This window comes from Lemur catta, chromosome 1, assembly GCF_020740605.2.
Source record: "Lemur catta isolate mLemCat1 chromosome 1, mLemCat1.pri, whole genome shotgun sequence".
NCBI lineage: Eukaryota > Metazoa > Chordata > Mammalia > Primates > Lemuridae > Lemur > Lemur catta.
Window position 1 is genome coordinate 188,548,372 of NC_059128.1, and position 24,463 is coordinate 188,572,834.

The 24,463-nt window shown below is 40.4% G+C and overlaps 1 pseudogene; it reads left to right on the forward strand.

Moving 5' to 3' along the window:
* Positions 1–1,434: 1,434 nt before the first annotated feature.
* LOC123646034 lies at positions 1,435–23,944 on the forward strand (annotated as a pseudogene).
* The last annotated feature ends 519 nt before the right edge of the window (positions 23,945–24,463 follow it).

Consider the following 24,463-nt stretch of genomic DNA (forward strand, 5'->3'; position numbering starts at 1 on the left):
CCACTTTTGCTCATTTTTCTGTGTGTATATTTGATTATATAAAACAAAACATTCCAGCAAAAACTTGGATTTCATGGAGGATCATTTATAAGAGAAAAAAAGGCTCAGAAACCAGTGGGGCTGCTTTCCTTTGCAGATAATCATTGTGGCCTTCAAATAATGATAAAACTAACAATAATAATGCCAGTTGACACTTACTGAGGTTTTCACTATTCTAAGCTTAAAGGTACTTAATCTTTACTAAAAACCTGTGAGATGGGGGCCAATATCACCTCCATTTTACAGAAAAGGAATTTGGGGCTCAGAGAGGTACCATAACTTGCCTAAGGTCACACAGTTAGAAAATGTCAAATAGTAGTGTGAGTTTTAGGAGAAGGAGGATTGCATACAGAAATTTAGATTTCTTTTCTACAGCAATTGATTGAGAACTATAGGCATAAATTTTCTATTTAATGTAAAAGGTAACTCTCTAGAAACTGTAAATCTGAAGGCCATGATTTCTTTAGCCAAATTACCGTATGTCCTTTCCAGCATGGGATTTTATTTTCTCATCTTAAAGTTTCCCTTTCCCATTTGGCTACAATTCTAGGTTAATGTCCTTATCATGTTTTCTTCATCCCATTTGTGGGTCACAGCTGCCTTTTCTCTTTAAATCTAACCACAGTGGTGGAGTTTCCATTTGTATGTTGGGAGGATCAGGTGAGAGGAGAGGTGGAATAATACCACCATACTCAGCTCTGTTTGCTTCATCCTCAGCTCCTCCCAGCTCAACCCTTTACAAGTCTGACAAGTCTTTGAGAGTGACCAGATTCAGGAAGGCAACTGTGTAGTTTTAGCTCCTGTGGTTAAATAAAAAGGTGAGAGGAAAGTTTAAAATTAAAATAATTTCAATTTCTGTTAAGTTTTACTGGTATACTATGAATTTAGCCCTAATAATAAAATGGAACAACATTTTATGCATTTATTCATTTATTTAATAAATGTTTAAGTAGTGCCTGCTACCAGCATTACGCTAGGTGCAGGGGGCACAGTGAAATAAGGCATGGCAGCCTCTGACCCCAAGGAGGTCACAAGACATCCAGGAGATTCAGATGGGAAGACAAACACGAGAATTAAAAATGCACTGGTGCCATGATAGTTGGTGCAGTGAGGGTGTGAAAGAGAAAGCATCCGTTCCCCTTACTGGTGATCAGGAGAAGTTTCTTCAAAGGTATGATGCTTTGGCTAAGTCTCAAAAGTTTCCAAGGCAGTGCAGGAAATGGGGGCATTCCAGATAGAAAGAGAAGAAGAAAAGATCTACTGACTTAAAACCACAAGGACTGTTTGGGGTTCTGCAAGGCATTCAGGCAGTGTCGGGTGCTGTGGGGAGGAGTGTGCAGGATGGGATGAGGTTGTGTCAGGTTTCAGTCTGAAATGTCAGCTCTCAAAGCGCTCATGGCGGAAGAAAGACTAGGTGCACCAAAGTAAGGTAAGCATGAAAGTGAGGTTTATTGAGGAGAGAAAGATAGGATTATAGGGCAACAGCAAGATATAGGTTTACAGAGCACGATATATAGGCCACAAATGGTGACTAGACTCACTGTCCCCGCAAAGAGAGAGCAAAAGGAAGGGGCCAAAAAGGGCCTGGTTATGGTCTGTGTCTTGTTTAAAATGCCAAGATTGGGACCTCCCTAGTGGCTCAGACATCACCATGGAGCCACTTTGATTGGACAGTTGGGAGTTGCTTGACCTGAGTCTTAATATGCATGTGGGGTGTTCTAGGTCACTTCAGGACTCTATGGTACCTATGCTGCTTGGCCTGTGGGCTAGAGAGTCCTCTGCATTCTTTTGCCGCTGGCCCACTAAGTTATGATTGGCTGATTTGTAGGATATTCCCTCCTTCCCCAGGTATGACAGTCACTGGGGAGAGGATTAGGGTGGAGCAGACCTAGATGAGGGCCTGAGGCCCACCCTTGTCCTTCTTCCCAGGTGGGGCAATTGCACCAAGGCAACAGCACCCACTTTTGTCCCTAGGAGACCCGGAATCCCTTGCTATCTACCTAAGAGTTAGAGGAGTAACAAAGCCCACACATCACAGAAGGCCTTGGAGGTCACATTAACAAGTTCTTACTTTTTGAGGGTGGTGGAAAGCCATTTAGGATTTTAAGCAAGAGGGTGCTAATATCAGATTGTGTTTTGAATGATCACTCTACAGGCCCCTTGAATAGAAGGGGAAGGAGGCTGACTGGGAGGGTGTTTCATTAGAGCAAAAGATGTTGAGGGTAAACTAAGGCAACTGAGAGAACTGTAGTTGGCTTACCTGGCACCTCTATGGGATTTGTAAAAAGGCACCCCTCTGGGCTATGAAGCACCATTGGCTTGAATGCAGAAGACACTCACCACCCTCAGCCAGGCACCTCTGCACTGCACAAACACGCAGCAGCCTTGGCAGGTGGTGTGGGACTGAAGAGGAAGGAGGTGAACACAACAGAATTGAATATAATGTGAGAGATGAGGAAAAGATGAATCTAGGATGACTTCCAGATTTCTGATGTGGGTGAATATGTAAGTGATGGTACCATTTATGAAGAGAGAAAATTTAATAATGAAAATTGATTTGAAGAAACAGGGAACCATGTCAAAGTGAATGTTTTTAATGCACACTGGCTGGAGAATCAAAACATAATTTTCTTTCCACAAGGGCCTCTTTATGACCAGCAGTGCTTAATTCTACCAGGGTATGGCTTTCTCTGTACCCTGTACAGCTGCTCCTTAGCTCCAGAGAGTCTCTCTGAGGCATGTGTCCCATCCCCCACTCCACCAAACCTGGAGTTGCTTCTCTTTCCCAGTCTCAGTAGTGCAGAATGTGGAAATGCAGGAGACAAGTCAGCTCAGAGAGCAACTGCACATCCCTCCCCTCCTGAGAGCTGACCAGGAATACTATGGGCAGAGTCTGGCCCCTCTAATCCCTGGGACAAGGTGGCATTCTGAGACTTTCTCTTGTGTCCAACTGGTACAGAGCAGGGGGCCCATTCATCTTCTGACAGAGCATGATAAGCACACCAGAAATTACCAAAGAAATGATCAGTAATATGAGAGCTGGGGTCATGGATAATTCCTTTCAGGAGCTCTAGGACAGTGCCATAGGGAGAGGGTAGTGGCTCAGGATTCATTTCTAATTGGTCAATGTAGGATCCTAATGAAAGTACCAGTATCTTCCTTTAGATGGTATATCAGTCAGGTAGGCAGCCATAAAGTGGTAACAAATAACCCCCAAACCTTAGTAGACTAGAGCACAAGGGCCTTGTGTCTCACTCATGGTACGTGCCCCTGGCAAGTTGGTCAGACTCTGCCTTTCATCATCATTGTCCTCACCCCAGGACTCAGGCTGATGGAGCAGCCACCATTGAGGGCTGCACTGTCCAATATGGTGGTCCCTAGCCACATTTTAATTAAAACCATTGCAAGTGCTCAGTGCCACATGTGGCCAGTGGCTACTCTATTGGACAGCACAGATAGAGAATAGTTCCATCATTACAGAAAGTTGTGCTGGGCATGCTGAGTTAGAGCATTGGGCCTTCGGGGTTCTTGCACCAACAATTAAATGTCATGTAGTCCCATCCAGCCACTAGGGTCCAAAAAGTACAGTTCTTCCCTGTCCCCAGAAAACAGAAAGCCAGAAATATTTGGTGAGCAGCATTAACAACTACCCGTTAGGACACAGAGAACAAGTCCCCAAAGTATGGTGCTTTGGCATGTTGAGTGTTTTGAATTGAAGGAAATTGAAGGCCTCAGAAATAAGCCTCAGAACCAAAGTCTCTCTTTGACCTTCCCCTCCCCCAACCTCTAACCCCTGTATTTCTGATCCCCTTTCTTTCCTGAAACAATGAGGAGGGGCTTTTTCTGAAGTTCCCTTATCTGATTAAGGAAAGTTTTTCCAGAAGAAATGCAATTGTCTTAAAACTCTCTCTCTAGCAATCTCATTAAATAACCAGGAAAGATTAACCACAGAAAGAGAGACTAAAAGACTTCAGCATGCCACATAGACTTTTCGTCCATTCTTTTAAGGGAAGTGCCAAGAGATTACCTGAGAGACTTTATCTGCGTGACAAGACAACCTTTGTTCACAGTGAAATTCCACCCCTCACCTTCCCACCACCTTCCCAGGCTCAGAGGAACTTTGTCCTAGGCCATTGTTCTTTGGGCACATTCATTTCCCCTGAAAATCATCTACTACCCCGCACAATTGCTTGCATTTCCCCCATCTCCCTCTTCCCTATGAAAAGGCTATGTAATCTGGCCTTTGTTTATGTGGCTCCTGTGCTTATGAACATTTAAAAATTTTTCTATGCCTTTTTCTCCTATTTTTCTGTCTATTGTTAGTCCATTCCAATGAAACTTCAGTGAGCAGAGGGGAAGGTTGACCTTTGCCTCTACATACCTACCTACAACTTCAAAAGAGCTCACCATTCCTCCTTACCTTTCTTATGACCTAGAATATGAACAAGAAAAAATAATTCATAATTTGGACATGTAAAAAATAGAACAATAAAAAAGTAATTTATTATTTTGCTCCAGGATGTCACAAGTAAGGTGTGAGCTCAGAATTAAATTAAAGGAATAACAATTATGTGCCTTATCTTATCTTCAAAATGACCCCATGTAGGTATAAATGTGAGGAAACTGAGGCTCAGAGAGGTTAAGTAACTTGACTAACAGAGATCTACCTGATCTAAAAGCATTGGTGATGCTCTATGTGGAGATGGAATATACTATTCCCAGGTCTTTTAATTTTTACCCTTCAGTTCCATAATATCACTCAAGTTCTAACTTCTAATTCTACACAAAGGCCTTTAAAAAGCTAGATAGATAGAAGCTTTTTGGCTTCTTTATAAAACTATTCAGTTAAAAGCATTTGTGGGCATGAACTGCCAGAAACATACAGATAAGAAATGACAATCTATTTCATACTTTGAACTGCTTACAAAAAGTATACATGTACACATATATGCTTATGAAGTTGATCTGTGCGATTAAGCTCCTTGGAAACCCTGAAAATCTAAAGAGTAAATTTGTACAAAGTGTTCAACTATGATGGGAAGACTACTAAGTATGCTGCATTCTTCTTGTTCTACTTCTGTTTTCTTACAGTACTCTTTGTGCCAATTTTCCATCTTCTTAGACACAGAAATGTCAGTCTACAGTTCCTGCATATTTCTTTAGCACTGGAGTGGAATTTTGTTATTCATATGGAGTTGAGGAAGCTGTGGCCCTGACAGCAAGTCTTCCAGCCCTCCAAGGGCTGGCCACAAGCCCTCTGACTCAAGGCACTTGATTCATGAGTCCCACTTGAGCTGGGAGCATGGGGGCTGCTGCTGGTGGCCTGTTAATGGCATCCCTGAAGCTGAATGGCCTAGGCCATTCATGCTTCTGACTGGCCAAGTAATTCACATCATCTTGCCTCAGTGCTCCTTCTCTCTCTCCCTTCACAGCATTCCTTAGCAGGGTAACCAGTGCCATTTCAGCAGTTTTAAAGGTGACTTCCAATAAAATATGTATGTGGATTTACTTCAGAGCTGGTAGCCTGGGCTATAAATTTATACCAGGTCAACCATGGAAAGCCCTGCATTTAAAAAAGGAAAAAGAAAATACAAAAGGTGAAGTTTCCAACGGCATTTATCTTTGGATTAAAAAACTCTGAATCTATTTCTTCCCTCTTCTTTTTTTAATGGAAGAGAGAAACACCCATGAAGAGTGACCGACTGGAGCATTTCAATAGCCTTGTTCCATAAACATCTTGTAACACCTGGAAATAAAGAAAACTCCTCAGTGTCGCCAGCCATTGCTTCACATCGACCCCGTGTGCTTCTGGCTGCAGACATGCATGCCTGACAGCCTTCACCTTCTGGTGCAATTTGAAGCATTGCTGTTGGTTCCTGACCCCCTTGCTTATGAAAACCGAGGGAGTAGCAGAGACTGAAACAGAAACCCCACGGAGCCACTAGTATCAGTGGCTGGTGTCCTCTCGCCTCCCGCCAACCAGACTCCTTCCAAACCTCAGTCAGCACCCATCTCTCTCGAGGAAAACTGTCTTTCATCCCGGTAGATGGATAACATTTGGCCTCTGCCAAACAAAGGCTACACATTGTTTCATACCTTTTATTTGCCAAGAATTTATTGGAGTCCATAAAACAAATCTCTATAGCTGGAGAAACTGTACCCTTTTTGTTTGTTTGTTGCTGTTTTTAAGCTAGGCTGCAATCCAAAAGTTTGCAGCATGAGTGAACTGTTATGCTTTGATTTCTAGTTGTATTTGGCCTGGGAAAAGGAAACAAATGGCAGTGCTTTGTGTAACATTGTATGTTAGAGGTTTCTAGTGTTTGGTATTTGCCTTATCATCTTCAAAATAAAATCTGAAAAGGGGGGAGTACTAAAACATTAAGTCTATGGGGTATAAAGCAGTTCTTTGCCAAGTAGTAAAAGCATTAATAATAAAAATCAAATTTATCTTCATAACAACACTGTATCTAAGTACATGGAAAATATGTTTATCCCATTCTATGGATGACCATACTGACTCAGTCCAGAACACGTCCTATTCTAAGGTCACTCACTATGGGATCAGAAAATCAGCTGAAAGTGGACCAGTATCCCTGTCACTGTTCCAGAGTCCTTGCCCTTTGTGCTTGCTCCTGCCTTACAGTATATTGGACATTAATTTAATTTTGAAGCATAATACTTCATGTAAAAGCCACTATAGAAAAAATTTGTGACAATGCTCTGCTAATTTTATGTTAAAATTTATCCGTGATGCCACTGAATGTTGCATATTTATTAGAGCTTTTGTTTTAGTCCAAAATGGGAAATGGGTAACAGAAAGGATGAGAAAAATGAGAATGATAGGCCAGGCTTACTTTTGTGGAATAGCATTTTCCTTTGAAGATTTAATTCATCTGGAAACTATGACATGCTTAAAGCCCAATTTCAACTAGAGAAAGAAATAGACAATGGCATTCATCCGAGTTTTCTGGCAGCTGGAAAGAGGTACAATAAAAGTAACATAGCAGCCATATCCCTGTTCTCCCTTCATGCCCAGCCTCTTCAAGTGAACTGACCCTGTAATTCCTGGGAAATAATACACTTTGCAGGACACTGTGAGAAGGGGCTATTGGAGGCGGAGCAGATGCTGTGGACTGAGTCCTACTCAGCTCTGTCCTTACACCTGGCACTGTGTCAGGCACATTCTGTGTGATCATGGGTGTGTGGTGCCTACACGCGGCTTGCTGGATACGGAAATCGGCTGGTCATGTCAGGAAAGCAACAGAACCAGGAAGGAGCATGAGTAAAGCCTGCTCCTTTCCTTGAATGTAGCTTCAGGCTTTGTCATTTTAAAAACAAACCTTTTAATTATTCTTATCATGGCATCCCTTAAACTACCTAACCATGGAATTAGCCTAGCAACTGGATTATAGCTCTAAGTTTGTATTTTCTGCTATTTGCACAAATATGTTAAACATATAAAATATATGACGTTTTAGCATGCTCTTTTAAGTAAGTGAATGCTCAATGTATTTCTGACATTCCAACTGAGTCATCCATTACTCGCTATGGTCAGAAAAAAAGCAGAGGCACGCTGTGTGATGAGGAGTGCCCGTTGATGTGGTATCATCAGATCACTGGCAAGTGTGCCCATATTGTCACCTGAAAATCTGCGGGTTCATGGGGTGGAGAAAGTTAAGAAGATTGGGAAGGTGATGAGAAGACAGGAATCTGAGAGAGTTATACATGCTCCAAAGAAGCACCAACTGTGTCCATACCAAGTGCACTATAAATACCGTAATGCTGCGGTCCCCATCCCCAGGGCCACAGACTGGTATCAGTCTGTGGCCTGTTAGGAACCAGGCTGCACAGCAAGAGGTGAGCAGCAGGCGAGCAAGCAAAGCTTCATCTGTATTTACAGCCGCTCCCCATCGTTCGCCACCCCCCTACCACCACCCCCCTATCTGTGGAAAAATTGTCTTCTATGAAACCAGTCCCTGGTGCCAAAAAGGTTGGGGACCACTGTTGTAATGGGAGGGAATTTGACAATATCAAGCTAACATTCAAGACTGCTTCCTTTTCTGAGTACTTAGCTGAAAGAATTCACGGACTCTGAGAAGCAGAGAAGTTATTCACAGGCTCTGAGAGGTCTTAATCTTTGCAATTCCACGTTCTGATATAACTCAAATATCTCCAACTCTTTCTCTCATGGTATTCATTGGCATATGCGGTGTCTAGAGTAAAGCCAAGTTGGAATGAAACCATTGCATTCCCCATTAAGGCTGATAATCCCTTCATTTTCTAATAGGGTAAAGACTATATTTGCTTCTTTTTGAACAGCCAGCTGAAGAAGAAGGGGTGTGCATGTGTATTTTAATAAGGACAGCTGTCTCCCAGCTGCAAGGCCCCCAACACAGCCTCTGACCCTTCCTTTCAACACAGCAGTATCCATTTTATCACAGAAGTGATAGAATGAACAGTTCCAGAGATTCCAAAGACAATCCAAAACTAACTGTTTTCAGTTAGCTTTCCCAGACCCCCACTTTGCTTCAGGCTTGGGCCCAGCAAGCTGATGTCATGCTTCCTAAGTGGGCAGGGCACCACCAGAACAAAGGGGCAGGACCATAGCTGATCAGAAACTAATGGGGCCACACGAGGTGTAAGTCCAAGACAACAACGTCAACACATCGGGGTGCCCAGAATACTCCCACTCCAGATTAGGGGGCTCTGCCAATTTTGAGCTAACATAATTACATAAATAAGTAGTATCTGTAGGCATAATAGAGATGCACAATCTAAAAAGAAAATTCTATTTGTTTTCGATGAATTTTCCTGGAAGCTGGACATAGCTTTATTTCCCCAAGTAATATGCTTATAGTACAGCTAGAGTTCTCTTTTTCCCAAGATCTTGAATATCTTTGTAATTTCGTTAATCCTAATGAGTGAATGCTCAAACTATTAGCTTGTATATAAATGTTCCCACACTTTGACTCAATAATCCCAATTATAAGAATTTTTTGCAAGTATATAATTCACATGGAGAAAATATATGTGTGTATAGATATGTGTGTGGATACAAATACATTATATATACAAATATATTATATATATTCAAAGATGTTTGTTGTAGTGTCATTGGTAAGACTGATGACAGCCTGAGTACTATTAGAAAAACATTTATTGAACCATATTAAATTCTCTCAACTGAGTAATCTTTAGGCATTACACATAATACATCTGAAGCCATAGTAGACTTGAAAATGCTCATGATATAATAGGGTTTTTCTTTAAGTAAAATGTAAAATTATATTTATACTATGGAGACAATTGTGGAAAAAATAATAAATGCTATGGACAAGACCTGAAAGGAAATATGAAAAAGGTAGGGAGAAAAATATTTATAGAAATGGGAAACTTGAAGAATATGTACCTCTTTTGGGTGTTTATTTAATGTTCTTATAATGCTGTTTGAGTAACTAAAAAGAAAAGTAAAAGCAACTTTACATGGCAACTGCTTCCTCCGTTATCTTTAGTGGGAAATGTAAATGTTCAGGTGCAGGCTGTAGGGTGCTTATGTAAAATTTGGAAGGTTTTGGGTTAAAGAATCCTATAGAAGGACTATAGTATATCCCAGAAAACTCTACTGGGGTTACACTTAAGCTCTGCCTTGTTTTTAATAGAATCCCTATTTTATGCCCCACCCCCCCACAAGGACAGGCAACTGTGAAATGCTAGGTCCTTAATAAAAGGCTCCCTTTATCCCTATTACCGCCCCCACCTGAGCCTAAATCTCTTGGTTGTGGGGGCAGGGGAAGGAGGCTCCTAAAAGGCAGAAATCTGATGATTCCAAGTTAATGAGTAACTAGCCAATCAAAGCAAAAATTGTTACTGAGTATCTCACATGTCAAAGGCATCCATGAAATATTATTCATAGTGCTCCATCCTAAGAAACAATTACAATACTGGTTACTATTTATTGACCCAGGCATTGTGCTAAGTATTAGACATGCATTATCACATTTAATCCTCACAGCAACCCTCTAAAACAGCAGTCCCCAACCTTTTTGGCACCCAGGGACCAGTTTCATGGAAGAAAATTTTCCATGGATGGGGGTGGGGGGCGATATGGGGATGGTTTTAAAATGATTCAAGTGCATTACATTTATTGTGCAGTTTATTTCTATTGTCATTACGTTGTAATATATAATGAAATAATTACATAACTCACCATAATGCAGAATCAGCAGGAGCCCGGAACTTGTTTTCCTGCAACTAATGCTGCCACTGATCTGACAAGAGGCGGAGCTCAGGTGGTGAAGGAAATGATGGGGAGCAGCTGTAAATACAGACGGAGCTCTGCTTGCTCACTTGCCACTCACCTCCTGCTATGCAGCTCAGTTCCTCACAGGCCGCAGACCGGTACCAGTCTGAGGTCTGGGGGCTGGGGACCGCAGCTCTAAAATATGATCCATTATGGATCAAGAGGGTGAGATTTAAAGATAAATCAGCTGTTAAATGGAAGCAAAGTAGCCTGTGACTCCAAAGCCATACTCTAATAGACCTATACTCTTTGTCTTTCCAAGTACTCATCCAGGTACTTTTAAACTTTTTATTACATTAAAGCCCATAAGGCTTTCCCTAGACTATCCAGTGATTTCCTTCAACAGGCAAAGGTATAACATGAACCATGGACTCAGAGCACTGCAGAATAGGGTACAGATCCTGCCAGCACAGAAATGAACTAGGACAGACCACTCCCAGAGTTGGAGAAATGCAGGATAATTAGAGAGAAACCATGCAGAGAACAAGAAGCTGGAAGAGGACAGAATAATAGCTCAGTCTAGAGGCATATGTTTTACCCAAATTTCACAGACTGTGGACTCATCCACTTAAAAAGTGATGCCTAAGGCCCTGGAGTTTTGGGGTAGAAGGCAGATAGCCATCTATTTTCCTATCAGTCAAAAAGGCAGCTACAGATAATAGCTCTATTTGGGCCAAGGAGGCAACCTTGAGCTAAGCTAATAAGAAGAACCACCATCCAGAGGTTTAGGTTCCTAAGGAAGGGCTAAAAGAGTTTCCAGATAAAAAGGTTTTGAGTCATAGCACCTAAGAACATATTTTGGATTTTTGGTTTGACAAAGCTCGTTGAGTAGCCTGAGCCTAAACTCACAGCTTCCCTTTTGTGCTAAAACCCTCACACTGGGGTGAAAGTTTGCTGTGCTCTTGAACCAACACTATATATTGGATTTTGGAATAAAAGGAGCTACTGTAGGAGAGGAAGAGGCAGTTAGGAAAAGCAAGAACGTGGGAACAAGGGTCCTCTGAGGAGAAAAAATGAATGGGAAACTCGAGACAACTCAATGATCATCCTGGATGCTGGACCTGTGCATGAAGCCAATGGAACCAGCGGTTTGTCAGGGCAGTGTGGTGAACGAACCATGGGCCTTAGAGCTGGAGAGACCAGGCCCACATCCTAAATCTCCCACTTCCTAGCTCTACAAACTTAAGAAAGTTATTTCAAATCTCTGAACGTGCATTTCCTTACATGTAATATGAGACCATCCTTATTAACAAGGAGCCTCATTTGGACCAGTCAGAATAGCATTACATTTCAAACACATAGTTCAAGAACCCAGTGTAGCAGAATTCTTCAATTCTCTTTCTCAAAGAACATTAAAGGTGATTAAAATACTAAATCTTTTTTTCTCTCCTCTTTATTTCCCTCCCACCTAATGATGTGCTGAATTTTTTTAGCCAGTTTGCTTTACATTGGTAGCTTGTATTCAGCCGTAGTGGGAATATTTACACTGTGGAATTTGCAAATGCTACAAATCGGGTCTCTTTTTTTATTTCCAGAGAGCTGATTTATCGTCCACATACCACTGCTCCAACCCACAGCTACTCCAAAACCTTTATCCTCAACTCCCAACTTATCCCCACCCACCTAACCCCAGAATAAACCCACCCTTCACTCTCAAGCTTCACAGCTTCCCTCCCTTGTATAGTACCCTCCTATCAGGCTCCGCAAGTCAATATATAGATCAAGTGTGCTTCTCTCTAGATGCAGAGAACAGAGGAGAACCAGGCTAGCAAATACAGGACTGTCTGGTGGAATGGGAGAAAGATGCTGTTAAAAACACTCCCAGGTTAATAGTATAATAGTTTTGTTTTCCTCTCAGGAATATTTGACATGAACCATTATCACAGTTACTCTATACTATACATGTGGCACCTCCTAAAACTAGGATTGAAGAGCTTCCCAGCTCATATTTTTTACAAGAAGAAAAGAAGGAGGAGGAGAAGGAGGAGGAGGTGGAGGAGGAGGAACTTAACTTATTTTGGAAATGAGGGCTTGTTGAGTCCATCTTTACATTCACCTCAGGAGCCAAGTCCACTTTTGGCCACTGTCTCAGATGGTACCTGCAGTCAGTTGTTCCTGCCTATGTTTCTTGATGCATCTAACTGGATTTCACCAATTCCTATACTAGTGGCCCTGTGCCTATCAGTAGTGCACCAAGGCTGATGAATGATCCATTATACAATGTAATAATAAACTCAAGAGGTTAAACTTTTCAGGGTGTAAATAGTAGTTTACTTTTTTACACTCAGGCCAAGCTAACAAGACCATTCAGTTGCAAGGAGTACCTTCAGGCTGGGATTCTACAGGCTGCTGTGCAGTTGGTTCTCTCCTGAAGTGGTTCCTGAAAAAACTGGACTCCTAGATTGTATTCTTATCCTCCCTTTTGTGCGTGTCTTGGGATTGGCAAGCGTCCCAGACAGGAGGTACTATACAGCCAGTCAGCTGCCAGTAGGATTGTTGCAATTATTGGTAAAATTATAGACTATGGTATTCTAAGAGCCACTGTAGGAGCAAATATTCTTCTAAGTTTATATACCCATCCCCCTTCCCCCCTCCCATCTGCCTGACACCTGATGAATGTTGTTACTATATGTGCACTTACTTAAGTGTTGATCAGTTAAAACCAATTTGATGGTGAGTACATGTGGTACTTGTTTTTCCATTCTTGGGATACCTCACTTAGTAGAATAGGTTCCAGCTCTATCCAGGATAATACAATTTATTCTAAAAGATTTATTTAAGTCTTTTCTTTTCTCTCGAAATGCATGGTTAGGCAAATATACTTATCCACAAGGATGGCCTTAGGCAAGGAAAGAGCAGGAAAGCAACATGTACATGTACTTGGCATTCACTGTCTGACAGGCACTATTTTAGGCAAAGTACTTCATTTAATCCTCACTCCTACGAGCAAAGTACTATTATAATTCCCATTTTGGACAAACTGAGGCTCAAAGATGTGAAATAATTGCTCAGGAGCTAGCAACTGGTCAGTGATTAAGCCAGGATTTGCACCTAGGTCCATCTGGTGCAGAAACCCATATTCTTCCCACTAAGCTGTGCTATGCTGCTTATCTGAGAGTTCACCACCTAGTGAGATGACCTAGCCAGGTAAAGCCTATGACGGAGAAAAATACTCACCTGGAGAACAACTTGATAAGCTGAATGAAATTGCTGTTGTTGTATTTTAAGTGCCCTCCCCTGTGAATGAAATTGTTTTAAAATCTATTGGAGGGCTTCTGAGGCTGCCAGGACGTGGAGACCATGAGAAGAGAGGAGAAGAGAAATTCACTGAGGCAATCATAATATTGTGTGCTTTGCTATACTCCTTAGAGTATTTACTGATTCTTAAATGGTTTCCGGGCAGGAAGCAGCTGCTAAAAGGTAGAAAAATCCCCCAAAGCTTTCTATAATTTCACATAGCTGGAGAAAATGGTTTAAGTTTGCTAAGGCAGCCAGAACTTCAGGGACCAAGATCCAAAGAAATAAGCATGATGCAGAAAAGTGAACCCATCATTCTATGAAAGTTTTCATCTTAGGGGGTTCACTAACTCGTAAGCTTTGCAGAATAACAGGCAAAGAAGTCCAATAGAAAGTAACTGAGAAGTTGAGTGGAGTTTTTAGCAGTCTTCTAGTGCTGAGGAAAAGTTGGAGTTCAGGCCTCATCAAAAGGAGGAGCCCTACTAAACCCTGTAAGCACGCAGGGAACTACGCTAGAGAACTACATTAACAACGTGCACATGACCAGAAGAAGAAAACCTCACAAAGTTTGAAGTCAGCCTCAAGTGATTGGATTGTGGAGATTTGCTCCTGCCTGCCCGAGTGTAGAGACAGTTTTTGAAAAAAAAGTTAACATCATTCAGAGCTTCTACAATACTTCATATACAATGTCTAACATTCAAACAAGGATCGCCATGCATGTCGAGAACTAGGACCAAAAGAAGAAAAACACAATGGAAGCTGATTCACAGGTAATGCACATACTGGGATTTTCAGACACACACTTTAAAATAACCATGACTATTGGGTTCAAAAGAATATAGAATGAGATGTAGAATCTCACCAGAGAACTAGAATCAATAAAAAAAGAAGTACATGAAAATTCTAGAAATGGAAAAATACAAGAATGGAAAGTAAAAGATATGTGAACTCAAAGGTATACCTATTTATTTAAACCTGGAATTTTGGAAAATCCAACAATACAGATGGACACATAGCTATTAACAGGCATATTCTGTGTATAAAACAAGGTCAATAAAACAATGTCAAAAGTAACAAATCACAAAATAACCTTATATCATGGCTATAAAATCTGAAAATAAGATCTTAAAAATATCAACGCAGCACCTGATGAGTATAAGTGTTTTACAGATGTTTTCATCTTTAAAAAGACATTGAATTTTCTTTTTCTGGCTAAATCTTCTCTATTTGCTTATTTCAGAAATTTGCTTTTCCAAATTTTGGTTCATTGTATCCCATTTTGATACAAAATCTTTAATCTTATCTTTGAGTTTCTGCATTAACACTTTATTCCCACCAAGTCTTATTGTTCAGGGGTTTGGGCAGTTAGCTTAAAGAATAAGTCATGCTCTATCTGAAGAGTGTACAGCAGGAAAGAATAAATCATGCCCATCAGCAGGCATGGTGCTTACAATGAGCAGCAGAGTGGGATTTTCAGAAGGAAAGTGCCTTGTTACAGGGCACTTACCAGCATGTGACCTTGGGCAAGTCCCAACCTCCCTGAGCTTCTGTATCTGTAGAATGGGGCAATTTCATTTCCTTTACAAGACTGTTGTAGACATTAAACAAACTAGACCATGTAAAAGCCCTTTGTAAACCACAAAACCACAAACTCTTTTTCAAAATGTTTAGTTATTTGTTGGTGCCTTTGATCCTGTATATAAGGGAGTAATTGGGCCTCATGTATGTTTACAGAGAAATCCTGTATTTTTTTAAACAAGTTTCTACATTTTCTTCACTCAACACTCAACACACATTTATCAAATATCTGTTATGTTCCAGGATTCCTGATAGACAGTAAGGACACAAGGACCTCGCAGCCCAGGAAGGAAGTCAAACAAGTAAATAAAGTACTGCAATACGATACAACAAGTGGAGGAACAAAAAGGGAAGTCAGGAAAAGCTGGGGTTTGAAGGATAAGTAGGAGATCATGCAGGTGAAAGAAACTGGAAAGACCATGACAGACAGAGGAAATGTGCAAAGACTCAGAGGCATGAAGAGCATTACACATTTATGAAATTGTAAAGTTCCAATTTCCCTTTTATTAAAATATGAGGACCACATTGGGAATATAAAAAATGAAGCAGAGACATAATCTTGGTCACTGTCTTTCAAAGGCTCAGTCTGATTGAAGAGAAAAACATACATATAAGTAATCTCAATGGCTTTGTGGAAAATTAAGAGACCAAATTATATACTCTATGATCTCATGTATGAAATATTTTAAAAATTATGTGTAAAGGTGACTAGAAACAAACAAAAAGAAAAAGAACCCAATTTTAAAATGGGCAAAGAACTTGAATAGATATTTCTCCAAAGAAAATATACACATAGGCAAGAAGCACATGAAAAGTTACTCGACATCATTAGTAATTAGGGAAATGCAAATAAAAACCACAGTGAAATACCACCCCACACCCACTGGAATGGTTATTATTTAATTTTTTTTAAAAAACAGAAAATAGCAAGTGTTAGCAAAGATGGAGAAATTGGAGCCCTCATGCATTACTGGTGGGAATATAAAGAGTTTGGTGATTTCTCAAAAAGTCAAACATAGAATTACCATATGGCCCAATAATTCTATCCTGAGGTATATACTCAAAAAAAATTAAAACAGGAACTCAAACAGATACTTGAAGACCAATATTCATAGCAGTATGAGTCACAAATGGCAAAAAGGTAGAAACAACTTGAGTATCCATCAGCAGATGAATGGATAAACAAAGTATGGTCCATTCCATTCCAATACAAAGGAATATTATTTGACTATAAAAAGGAATTATGTTCTGACACATGCTACCCTGTGGATAAACTTTGAAAATATTATGCTAAGTGAAATAACCCAGACACAAAAGGACAAATATTTTATGATTCCACTTACATGAGCTGTTTAGAGTAGGCAAATTTACCAATACAGAAAGTAGAATAGAAGTTAGCAGGGGCTGGAGGGAGTGAGAGATGCGGAGTTATTGCTTAATGGTTATAGAATTTCTGTTTGAGATAACGGAGAACTCTGAAAATAATGGTGATGGTTATACAACATTGTAAATGTCTTAATGCCACTGAATTTTACACTGAAATGTGGTTAAAATGGTAAATTTTGTTATGTATATTTTAACACAATAAAATGTTTTAAAAAAAGAATAAGCAGTAGAAAAGAAGTGATTGGAAAAACATCTCTAAATGTTAATAATGGTTTTACCTGAATGGTATGCTTCTATCTCTCTCTCCCCGCAAACTTATTTGTGTTCTCTTTTTTCCTTGACGCATATGTATTTTATAATTTTTTTAAACTCCAAATTTTACTTTTCAAAAAAGGAAAGGAGCAAAACAAATATGGTAAGATAAAAATCTATATTTTCTCTATGTACAAAGTGCCCTGGGTGTGCAGGGGACATCATCTAGATTTTACTACGCTTAGCAACAACCTTGCAGCTGGCTTGTTTGACGGGCTTGTAAAATGTGGCTGCATGTCATCTTGCCCTGGAAAACCTCTCTTGGAAGAGATGCAGCCTGGGTCCTGATTATTCTGATCCTTCTGCAGGGCATTAGCTCTGTGCTGCAGACCCACAGCAAGGCAAGACATCCATAGCCTTCAACTTCAAAAAGACACTTCTCCTTTGGAATGCAGCTGCCCAGCTGGCCTGAGGTACTCTGCAGAGATTAGAACAGTCAGACAGAAAGCTTCCACTGAAGAGAAGGTGCAATGCAAACACCAGCCAGTTTCTTCCCAGTACTCCCTCTCCCAGGGGTGAGAGTGAGGGGGCCTTCGGGTGTGAAGAAGTAAACACCTGGCACCAACTTTTTTCCCCTTTCAGTTTAGGAAAGGGAGAGAAGCTAGTTCTGTTGTCTTAGGGCCTGGTTTCTGGCCCCCTGCGAACCTTCCCTTTGTTAGAGGGAAACCCCAAATGGTGGCCATACTGCAAGGACATGGGGCACTGGTAGTGTGCTCAGGGTTTTACCTTGAGCTGGTTAGACTGAGGGGCAAACTGAACTGCTGGGGGAGAAGGCAGTGTGATGAGCTCCCAGTAAATCTGTCCTTTATGCTGATACTGCTCAGGACATTTCAAAGAAAGATGGGCTTAAAGCAGAAGTCTAGGGGAGGTGGACCCTTAACTTGGAAGTTCCTTAACTGTTAAGGGGCACATGTGTGAGACTAAATAAGGTTCTGAGGATGAAAGTTGCCTTTTCTTCTAGGATTGTGCCAGAAGGTTGACTCTGGATTTAGTTCAGTCATCTGGTATGGCCCCAAGGAAAAAGCACCAGAAGTGAAAACCTTCTCCTATGTCTGAGCAAACTCATGGCTACACCCTAGAATTTAATTTATTTGTTTTGAAACTCTGAGGTCTTACAATTTCAGAATTGAGCTAAGAGTTGGAACACAAGAGATTATAACACTAAATTCTCATTTTCCATGTATTTTCTCCTTCGGGGTATCTAACTGTCTATTGCAGCTACCTACACACACACGTGCACATACACACAAAGTATTTAGGAGTTTATTCTCTAGGGAATTTCAAATAGAGACTCTTCAGACTCTGGGACCTAGTGATGTGTGAGAGAAAGCTCAGAAGAGTTTGCAAGAGCTGGTCGTGCATATCTCCTGCCAACTTTGTGTTCATATGTTCATGTCACATTGTTGGCTTGAAATCAGCCATGGGAGAGTATTCACACCAACAAAAACCAGCAAACACTATAAATCAGTTTCTTGTTTGTTTGCTTGTTTTGGGGAGGCCAAGTGGAAAGCTCAGAACTAAAGATAGAGAAATTAAATGAAAACCAGCATATTGATGGTAGAACCCTCAAGCCAACCTCTTTCCCTGTCCCCGCTCCCAGAAAGCAGCAACCAGGCATTCACCACCAGGCAGGGGATATATCTTTGGAGAACTAAATGGACCCAGAGATCAAGACCTCTTCTTATTATAATTCGGGGATACCCTAAGAAACAAAAGCTGATGACTTGTGGTCAGTAAGTCCCATAGAACTTGCAAATAGCTTTTCAGTACTGGGAATTACTTTAATTGTGAACTTTCATCTGTATTCTATTGACTAGAAGCAAGTCACAGGATCTGCGGGAATTCAAGGGGAGGAGATTATAGTAGAGCATGACTCATTGGGGTTACTTTAGGGTACGTCTGCCAGACTTGCTCTGGAAAAGGAACAATCAGAGAACAACAAAGATCCTAAAAACTTAAAGCCAAAAATAAAAACATTAAACAGAATAGTTGGGAGATAAAGTTGAAGAAATTTCTCAGAAAACAGAACAACAGCAACAAGCCCATTTTTCTTCGAAAGATGAAAGGTGCCACTGATGCCCAGCACGCTAAATGGAAGAGAGAGAGAAAAAAGGGCCCCGTCAATAAGGCACACATCTCAATGAAATTTCAGAACACGAGGAGTAAAGAGAAAGTTCTAACAGTTTCAGAGAGGAAAAATAGATCAGATCCGAAGGATCAAAAGTTAAAATGGCATCAGACTTCTCAATAGCAACACTGGAAGCTAGAATAGAATGCAGTAATGCCTTCAGAACCCAAAGGGAAATAATTTTACCATAAAATTTAATGTTAGACATATCAAAACTCAAGTGGGAGAGAAAGAAAAAGATATTTTCCCATATACAAGAGTCAAAAAATTTACTTCCTATAAACTCTTAGTTAGGAAATACATTGAGAATTTATTTTGGGAAACAAGAGGATAACCCAAAAAAGAGGGGGGCATGGGATACAAGAAATGGGAGACCAAAGTCCAAAGAAAGACACAGAGAAATCCCAGACATTGGCATGCAACAGGCCTACAGAGAAGCAGTCCAGTTAGGAACAGCAAAACAGAGGACTATGGGAGAACTCCAAAATAAAGAGTTATGGGAATTTCCATTAAAGAAGAATTAGAACAGTAAGATTATCCAATATGATTGAATATTTGAACAATAGTAGTGGTAGGCATTTGAAGCATATTTTGAAACATTTAGAGTTGGGAGAGTAATAATACATACATAGACCTAAGCATAAGAAAAAAGGTAATTATTAACTCATGGGGAAAAAAATCTATAATCTTAGAACACTACTTAACTCAGTAGTAATATTGAGTGGCAAATATATAAAGACTGGCTGTAGATTTAACCAAATATTGTGACATATGAAGAGGATGGGATATGGGAAAGTTTGGGAAATTTGTTTGTCCAAGGTTTTGGGGAGTAGGTTAGAGAACTTAGTAACAAGAGGTAAGAAGACAATGTTTACAATTGGTCACACAACCAACGGTGATATTAACATCCTAGTTAGAAAAGTGGGCCAAGCGTGGTGGCCCACACCTGCCATCCTAGCACTCTGGGAGGCCAAGGTGGCAGGATCACTTGAGGTCAGGAGTTCAAGACCAGTCTGAGTGAGAGTGAGACCCCCTCTCTGCTAAAAATAGAAAAAATTAGCCGGACATCATGGTGCACTCCTGTAGTCCCAGCTACTGGGGAGGCTGAGGCAGGAAGATCACTTGAGCCCAGGAGTTTGAGGTTGCTGTGAACAAGGCTGATGCCACATCACTCTAGCCCGGGCAACAGAGCGAGACTCTGTCTCAAAAAAAAAAAGAAAGAAAGAAAGAAAAGAAATGTGAAGAGAGTGAATATTCCAAAAGAAAAAGTCAGTGAAAAGAGTTGAAATGTGTTGCCTCTGGGAGAGAGAAAAGAAGAATGGAAAGGAGATTGCTTTACTTTTAGTAATATCTGGCACAGTAAAAATAAGAAAAATAAAACTATGTAAATGTATTACTTTGGTTTAAAAATATTTAATTTTTAAACTAGTACATCAGATTTCATCAAAATCTGTTAAGAATCAAAGTTTTTCCAGCCAGAATAAACAAACAGGAAATGCTGAAGAGTTAGAGACTTACCTCTCTCAGTTTAGTCACTGGTTTAACAAAGGCAAAGAAACCAAATTCATCTTCCTTTTGTTATGACTTCCACACTGATTTTGACAGATTTCCCTGAGTGCCTGTGCTCCACTACAAATTACTTATTTTTCTGAGTCACTGTTGTCTAGACCGCAAAAGCGGCCCCTGCGCGGTGTTTGGCTGATGGGAATTGCAGGTTCTGCTCAGATTTGTTTGTGCAGCACTTCCTCTCTTGCCCAAAGTATGCATTATATGTGAATGAGGCTTGTCACAGCTCTGCATAATTACCGCATTTGGAGCCATTCTTCTCTTCAGAGGTTGTTTTTGTCCCCCCTTTTCTTTTGATTTCTTATATTTTGCAGTGACTGTGATCGTTATTTTGAAGCTGTGGTTTAATAGCTCCTTCAAATGCAAATTTGACAACGCAAGCTGAAAATCACGGGTGGCAAACAAAGCAACTAAACATGCATGTTTGTGTTTTTGAGAGCTCCACCTGATCTAAAAAGCACACGTTTTAGTAGCAAGCCCTGCATACAACCTTGGCTTTTGTATTATAAGAAGAGCCAGGATTTTCTTAAGACATTCTGCAAACCTGGGCTCCAAAATGAAGTCTCTTTTTACTCCACATGTTATGTACAATTCTAACTTTGCGGGCATTCAAGATCCAATTGGAGACTATGTGTTTCCCAGTGAATCCCTTCTTCTCTTTGTATCATTTACCCACGAATGATAGCCAAATATTTCACAACAAGAACTGCCCAGGTATTAGCCAAACAAAGCAGCAGTCAGGTGGGTGCTCCTATCCGATACAAGCTTTCTGCCTTTAATTGTTAGACCCTGAGAGAGGAGGGCAGGGAGAAGGGGGTCTCTGCCCAAGGACAGAGAGGCAAGAAAGGTGCTTAGGACAGCTGGGCAGCAGCTATAACTAATCAATATGTAAGTATTTAAATGTTTATTTAATTTGATAGGGCTGCATCTATGCGAACTGAAATATCACCCCTGCATGATTTCTGTCCTGTCTATAACACGTATTATAATACAATATAGCCTCTTCTTCCCTTCTATTTCATAAGTTCCTTGAGGGGATATTGAGAATCAGATTCTTCTCTGTGTGTGACACAGTGATTCCTCTGGATGAGTGGATGATTGAATAAATTCATGTCATAAATTATTTCTTCTCCTTTCTATAATAAGTCTGACTTTCTTACTCTCATTTGAAAACATTTCAATGGTTCAACTTACTGTCATTTCAACATTTCAACTTACTGTCATTTCAACTTACTGTCATTTGAAAACAAGCCAAAACTTAGGTAAGGAAGGACTTTTCATAATCACAAAAACTGTCCTCTGTGACAATGAAGGGCCTTAGAAACAAATAAACATACAGGAATCAAACTGTCTTCTTGAAAAAAGTTATTATTGGCATAATGTATGTTTGGGAGAAAGATGAATGTATATTCCTTGTAGTTTGTTAGTTTTGTAAGAAGATGTGAGATGCAATGGGAAAAATTTCATGCTGAAAATTTTCTTTTGGAAAAAAAGAAGACTTCACTGGAAGTGTTTTAATTTTACAATATTTTAAATTGAAATTAATACAAGAGAATCAAATCATAAGTACCATGCTGGCAATTCTTTGTTTTCCCTGCTGAAGCTAATTGAAGAACAGAAAGGGAGAAAAATCCATAAATAGTAAGGAAGAAATTGGATTGTGTTTTTTTAAATCAGTTCTCAGGACCTAAGACGTTATCAAGCTATAAGAATAAGGGATTTAAAGGAATATGATTTTTATCTAGGTCATAAAATTTACAGCTGTTTTCCTCCCTTAATTTAAATGTAGAAGTGATAGGCATCTATAATGTGCCAACCCAGCAGGATCTGAAACATGGATTCATAGGTTAAAACATTTATTTTTCATCCAGAGAGAAATTGGCATAAAATAAATTTATCAAGGGACTATCCTTTTAAAGCATGCATTGCATGGCTGCCTAGAACAAAAAGAGAATCCTAGCATATTAAAGTAATAATTCCTTTTGAACTATAGCTATTAATGTAAGATGATAGAAACAGACCAAAATAAACAATTTTCACAGAAGAGACTGAGGCCAAAGTATCATCTTGTTCCTCCAATACTTTATTAGCTGTAGTTTTAGCTACTCATGTTATCAAAAGAAATTTACCTAGAAAATTCTCTCAGGTCAATCAGAAGCTCTGGGCAGAGTTAACTTATTGATATTACACTACTGATACGAATCAAGTGCAGGATGTTTCTTTCCAAGCAACTGAATGATTTCTTTAATGCAAAAGCAGTTGATCACTTGAAGTAAATAGCAAATGACTATAACTAGTCTACATTAGACTTCAGGAAATTTTTAGTTGTTCTTTAATAAGATTCTGAAAATAATTTGTGTTTCTGTACTAACATGTCGTAGGAGCTACCGTGTGCTAGACTGTTGGTAGACACTGAGAATATAGAAATAAAGAACATCTCTCCTTTCCGTGCAACCAAGAGAGGGGTCCATTCCCATTGTAACTTAAAGGGAAACTTTCACAATATCCACAGCTCTCTATGTCCTGCAAATGAAGGAGGGGAATGTCCTCAAATTCCTTGCAGCAGAAACTTACTTTGGTGACACCAGCCTTGACTTCCAAATGGAACAGTACATCTACAAAAGGAAAGGTGATGGCATCAACATCATAAATCTGAAGAGGACCTGGGAGAAGCTTCTGTTGGCAGCTCGTGCCATTGTTGCTATTGAAAACCCTGCTGATGTCAGCAGCATATCCTCCAGGAATACCCGCCAGCGAGCTGTGCGAAGTTTGCTGCTGCCACTGGAGCCACTCCTATTGCTGGCCGCTTCGCTCCTGGAACCTTCACTAACCAGATCCAGGCAGCATTCCGGGAGCTGCGTCTTCTGGTGGTTACTGATCCCAGGGCTGACCACCAGCCTCTCACAGAGGCGTCTTACGTTAACCTGCCCACCATTGCTCTGTGTAACACAGATTCTCCTCTGCATATGTGGGCATTGCCTCCCATGCAACAACAAGGGAGCTCACTCAGTGGGTCTGATGTGGTGGATGCTGGCCCAGGAAGTTCTCCGCATGTGTGGCACCATCTCCCGTGAACACCCGTGGGAGGTCATGCCTGATCTCTACGTCTACAGAGATCCTACAGAGATCCTGAAGAAACTGAAAAGAAAGAACAGGCTGCCACTGAGAAAGCTGTGACCAAGGAGGAATTTCAGGGTGAATGGACTGCTCCAGCTCCTGAGTTTACTGCTACTGAACCTGAAGGTTGCCAACTGGCCTGAAGGCGTGCAGGGGCCCTCTGTGCCTATTCCGCCTTCCCCACTGAAGACTGGCCCGCTCAGCCTGACACAGAAGACTGGTCTGCAGCTCCCACTGCTCAGGCCACTGAATGGGCAGGAACAACCACTGAGAGGCCTTAAGCTGTTCTTCCACAAACTCTTAAACAAGATGGAAATAAGGTTGATGGAAAATAAACACCAGTTTCTAAAAAACAAAAGTGAAAAAAAAACAATCTCTGTTATCCTGGAACTCAAGACTTAGTGTAGGGAATAGAGAATTCCACAGATAATTTCAGCAAAGCCTGAGCAGTTTCCTTCTCTTTGCTCTCTGCTAAGAGTGGGAGACAGGAGTTACCAAGGGAAAGTCTCTAAGCAACTTCTGAGCTTGTAAATAATTTTGTAAGAAAATAGAGATATTAGCCAGGCTGGAAGGACACTCCAGGTGGAGGAAATGAAAACTTGGGAAATGTATATGGAATTGCAGAAGCATAAACTCAGACTGGAAGTCTTTAGAGAAAATCAAGTATTTAGATTAATGGGACACACAGAGGCTAAAAAGCTCCTTCTAGGAAAGTCATACAGAGTAAAATAATTAACATTTTCCTTTTGAGAGTTATCATTGCATTATGTTCTCAGTTTCTTTCAATAAAAAATATATGA